Below are 6,000 nucleotides of genomic sequence, written 5' to 3' on the forward strand. Positions count from 1 at the left end.
GCTCGCTTTTATGTTGTTTTCATATATTTAGCTCTTTCAGGACCCTTTTAGAAGAAACGAAGCAAAAAGACCTAAAATTAGGGTTTTTCAGCAAATATTGTACACATGGCGTTGCACATGGAGGCCACTATAAGAGAAGCCATGACTCATCAGCCCTCAACCAGGAGGTAACCGCCACGTTCCCATGATCTTACCCATTTCCATACATGGCGGGCGCCATGAAGGGGTGGCAGGCACCACCTTTGTATTCCATGTTCCCACTAAGGAGAAGTTGAGGGGCACCATGGTCTTTGCAAGCTGCTGAACTCCTCTATAAATAGGTCGTTCCATTTCATTTTCAAATCATCCAACTTAGTTTACAACACTAAGACTATATTTATCATCTGTAAAGCGGTAATCCATCACATCGGGGGGTTATCGCACCTTAGTGAGATTGAGTTGGGTCACTTCGAGTTGATGTCGCCTTTATCTTCAGTGTCGGAGGTTTATTTTCCTTGTACCAGATTTAAAGCCTCCGTTTGGAGCAGGTTCTTGCTTTTATTTATTTTACTTGTCTTGCTTTACTTTATTTAATTTCTGTCTTGCTTTACTTTATTTAATTTCTGTTTACGCTTTACTTTATTTAATTTCTGTCTACGCTTTACTTTATTTTATTTTTGTCTTGCTTTACTTTATTTAATTTCTGTCTACGCTTTACTTTATTTATTTTACACGCTTTACTCATTCTTTACGCCTCACATTCTAAAACAACTTTTTATCATGATCAATATCATTGTGTTTGTTGGTATTACCATGTCTGGCTAAATCTTTTAAAGGTTAGAATGTAAGGATCGCGGTTAAAGAGATGTTTCACATATTAAATATGTAGAAATACTTTAAAGGCTGTTTTGATTTTTAACTTGAGTTTTCTGAAACAAACTTGGTTAGTTTTAACTATTCAAGAAGTGTGAAAGCACCCTAGCTTAGTTAACTAGGAATTTTTATCACTTTAAGGAAAAATAATTTTTGAAACTGTTTTCGGACGCGTTGATAGATTTAAAATCAGGAAACTCCTTGGGTAAAATTTTCCAAATCAAAATCACTTTTCACCTAAGTTTATGAGTCTTATTTCTTAAAAATAAGTTTACTACTTTAGCGTTTTGCGCACCTTTTATTAGTGACAATAAAAGGTCTCGGTTCTGAATACGCGAAAGCGACAGTTCCTGTTAAATGGATTCTTTTCAAGAGTAGAAAAGATTGCCTCATAAGTAGTTCTATTTAGACAATCGAAACATCACTTAACTGACGTGATATACATTCAAACCTGTCTTTATCTGCACTGCATTTATTATTTACCGTTATTTTGCAACATCGATGTCTCTTTTATACCTCCTTAGATAAACATCGTAACGATAGTAGCCGATAGATTGACGATTTGGTCTCTGTGGGATCGATATTCTTTTATATTACTCTGACGCGATTCGTGCACTTGCGTATATAGCGATCAAGTTTTTGGCGCTGTTGCCGGTGACCAAGTTCGTCAAATTTCGTACCTTGTTGTTACACCGTCTAGACTAAGGCATTATTAGCCGGTAAATGCGAAGAACCCGTAGTACCGGAAATTTAGTAGATCCTTTAGCGGAACCCGAACGTTACACTCGTACACACCTCTTACTCATCCGAATTAAGAAAGCTATGACCGAGAATCGCGACCGGAGACCTCTTAAGGAATTTGCCCAACCCTCTGACGAGGAACCTAGTTCTAGTATAGTAAACCCCTTTATTCCTGCCAACAATTTCGAACTAAAACCGTCTTTGTTGCAATTAGTGCAACAAAACCAATTCGCGGGTCTCACTACCGAGAACTCAAACCAACATTTAAAAGTTTTTATCCAACTGGCCGACAATTTTAAATCCAACGGCGCTTCACCTAATGCGATCCGTTTGAGATTATTTCCTTTCTCCCTCAGGGATTGAGTGTTGGTGTAAGCCCTAGAGGCCAATACTTTTGGTACTCGTATCGAATTATTTATTAATAATAAAAGGCTTTTTCTTTATTATGTTTGTTTAATAAAGTCCCTGGAATAGATAGTCCGTTTAATGTATCAAGTGTGACTTAATCATGAGATCACATTAAACATAAGGACACTATTCTTAAAGTATCCGTAGTCGAGCTTTATTGTGAAGTGGGATAACATTAAAGAGTAATATTTATACTAGATTGACCCGCTATGAGAATACTATATAGAATGTTATGCAAAGTGTCATAAGTTATTCTCATGGTGATAATGGTGTATACTACCCTTCGACCTGAAACCACTATGGACCCTAGATGTAGAGTCGAGTGCCTTATTGCTGATCAAACGTTGTCCGTAATTGGATGACCATAAAGACAGTTGATGGGTACTCCACGAAGCATGCTAAGGGACATGAGTGACCTAGATGGAATTTTCCCATCCTGCGTAACAGAATAAATGTCTATGGGCCCAATATAGAACTGGAAAAGGATGACACGGTCTATGGCTTGTGTTCATTATAGACATAAGGGCAAAAGGGTAATTATACACATAATTGTTATCACAGAAGGATTTGTCAGATCACATGACATTTTTGTGTCTTGGGTAGCAGTGATGTGTTGCTAGATACCGCTCACTGTTTATTATGTTAAATACGTGATCTAATATAATTGCCAATGCCGCGAAAACCTATAGGGTCACACACAAAGAACAGATTGATGAGAGATAGAGTAATTAAGGAATACCGTAATGTACGGTGCCCTTAAGTGAATTATAGAACATCGTAAGGTACGGTGTACTTAAGTAGAATGCGAAATATGGTAAGGTACCACGCACTTAAGTGATTTTGGCATATTATAAGATATGGGCCATATACACTTGAGTGGGCTTTTTAGCTTGCAGCCCACACAAGTGGTTCTATAAATAGAACCCTTATGTAGAAGCATTGTCACACTTGCAATTTCGTTTCTCTCTCTCTCTCACTCAAAGCCTTCATTCGTAGCAGCTAGCACTGAGATTGAAGGAATCTGTTCGTGTGGACTGAGTAGAGGCGTTGTTATCGTTTAATGTTCGTGATCGCCACAAGAGGTAATGATTCTATCACTGATCATGCCCATTCGTAAGGATCATTAAAGGATAGATTTTAAATTCTATTGCGTTTTGGATCACCCTTCTCCTTCAGTGGTATCAGAGCCACTTACGAAACCATGCATCTGATAGCTGTTTATTTTCTATATTAATACGATTAAAAGACAGAATGAATAAAAGAATAAACGAGTAATTAAATTGAGATCGATCAAGTTATATATATGATATAAGTAATCATGATGCAAAATACGATATATATGATATACTATTTCTGTTTCATTCATTCAAATATTTAATGGTTATTTTCCTTTGAGCGATCAATGGTCGTTTGCTTCTTGATCCGACATTAGTATGGTGAAGCAATGACGTGTTGATCAATCATATTGAATCAACAATCGAGATGTGTTTGACGGTCTAAAATTGGTGCATTAGGGTTAATGACGGCACAAGGGTTGTGTTGTCAAAGAGTTATGCATTAGGGTTAATGACGGCACAAGGGTTGTGTTATGCATTAGGGTTAATGACGACACAAGGGTTATGTTGTCAAAAAGTTAGGCGATTAGGGTTAATGACGACACAAGAGTTGTGCTTTAAAGTATCAAGTGTTGATGCGAAAAACGACGTTGATTTTAAATGAATTGTTCATTAAAAGTTTCGTCCAGGAACCACCGTCCACTGACCGGGCAGCGGAACACCCGTTCCCGCTGACCGGGCAGCGGATCCCCGGCTAACTCTGTGTAGTGTGATCGGTCGCCGAAATTTAATTCGGTTTTAATTAATTAAAAGAATTAAAATTAATAATAATAATGCGTTTATTATTATTGTCTTGTGGTGATCGGTTATGGCCTTAGTTTTCCTTTATTTTGTTTTGGGTTTTTAAAATATGACATGCGTGTCGTGCCTCTCTTTTAATCTCATAATGTAACTTCTTTTATCATCTCACTCCCTCGTATGTAAAACGAGTTTCTTTTATGTAATGTAATGTTATGAAGAAAGAGAAGAAGTCAATATCAAAGGAGGACAACCTTGAAGATCTTGCTTGGAGAAGCTTAGATCGTTACTAGGTTAGCTTAGGTTCTCTCATTGGCTTGGGAGAACAATTGCGCTAGGGGCCATAACTGTTTCATTATGTATGTATGTTGGTGCATGTGAATGTATGTTGATGCATGTGAGAGACGATTTATATGATAAATAAGCCGGTGAGATCAAAATAATTGCAAATTCCCTCCAATTAAATATTAAGTTTATGCTTTCCAAGTTTTACCACTCATCAAGACTAGTATCGGATAATGTAGGTTTCACCTACGCGAGGTGCATGTTCTATATTAGTAAGGTGCGCTGGGATAATTGTAATATCCAATTGTTAAAACAATGGGTCAAACTTAACTAAACAAATTATAATAAGATTATATATGTTTAGAAGCAAGAGTTGGAAATGATCCATGTGATGGATTGAAATAAGGAGTTATTCACCCAACTAAAATATTCGAGAGTTGTATTAGATACAATTGGAAGGAGTTCCTTGATCACACTAAAATTTATGTATTTTCGACTCCGATTTCACATGCATTCTAGTTGTTTTATTGTCATTTTGTTGTGTTATTACTGTGTTTTCCTTTGTTTTCAGGTTTTTAGTTTAATCGGAGCCCCGATCGAGAAAAGGAGTGAAAAAGGGCTAAAAACCCTAAAATTCAGCATTTTGTGCTTATGGCCTACCCAGTGGCGGGCGCCACAGACCAAGCCATGACGTGTCAAATTCAACTTCCATCAACTCCCACGTTTTCCCACTACTTCCACTAAGGCGCCTCACTTTGGCCTTGTGGCGGGCGCCACAAGAGGAAAAATGGTTTCCTCCTATTTTCAAGTTGAAGGGCATCCAAGTCATTTCCATCTTTTTACTTGCTTATAAATAGAAACACGAATTCACTTTTACAATCATCCAAGCTTAGAGCAGAGGCAAATTCAGAAGCAACTTTGTTTCACTTAGGCATATATTCAGTATTTTATAGTGGTAACCGCTTCGCATTGGAGTGTTACCACAATTGTGTCATCAAGTCTGTGATAGAGTCTGTAATCGAGTTTGGAGCACTTTGGAAGGAAGTTAATCCTGCCGCCATTTTCTTTTCCGCATTGCAATTTACTCAGCCCTCCGATTGGAGCAGGTTTTTATTCCTTGTCTTTACTTTATTTATTTTCTGCACTCGCTTTTACTTTATTTATTTCCCGCACTCGCCTTTACTTTATTTATTTCCCGCACTCGCTTTTACTTTATTTATTTCCCGCACTCGCTTTTACTTTATTTATTTCCTCGCACTCGCTTTAAATTATTTATTTCCCGCACTCGCTTTTACTTCATTTATTTCCCGCACTCGCTTTTACTTTATTTATTTCCTCGCACTCTCTTTAAATTATTTACTTTCCGCACTCGCACTACTTTTATTTACTTTCTGCACTCGCACTACTTTTATTTATTTTAATGCACTTTTACTTTACCATGTTTAGCTAAATTTATATGGTTAGAATGTAAGGATCATAATTGAACCGATAATCCGTACAATTGTTCGTAGAAACACTTACGGGCTATTTTAACTCTCAAATTAAGTTTTCCCGCACTTCAATTATGTTGGGTAAGATCGAAAGCCGTCCGACGTCTTTTTAAACTTAATTGTTTTTAACTATTTCAAAAACAGCGAAAGCGCTTTGTTTAGTTCATTAGGAGATTTTAACATTAAGAAGAAAAGAGATTTTAAAACTATTTTCGGACGCGTTTATAAGTTTAGAGTCTGGTTCGTAAGAACCTCTTTTGGTTAAGAAATCCAGGTTATAATACTTTTCAACTTAGTCAAGATACTATATTTCTTAAAAATAGGTTTACTACTCTAAAGCAATGCACGCCTTTTTATAAGTGACAATAAGA

Source organism: Lathyrus oleraceus, chromosome 7 (genome assembly GCF_024323335.1).
Source record: "Lathyrus oleraceus cultivar Zhongwan6 chromosome 7, CAAS_Psat_ZW6_1.0, whole genome shotgun sequence".
NCBI classification, from domain to species: Eukaryota; Viridiplantae; Streptophyta; class Magnoliopsida; order Fabales; family Fabaceae; genus Lathyrus; species Lathyrus oleraceus.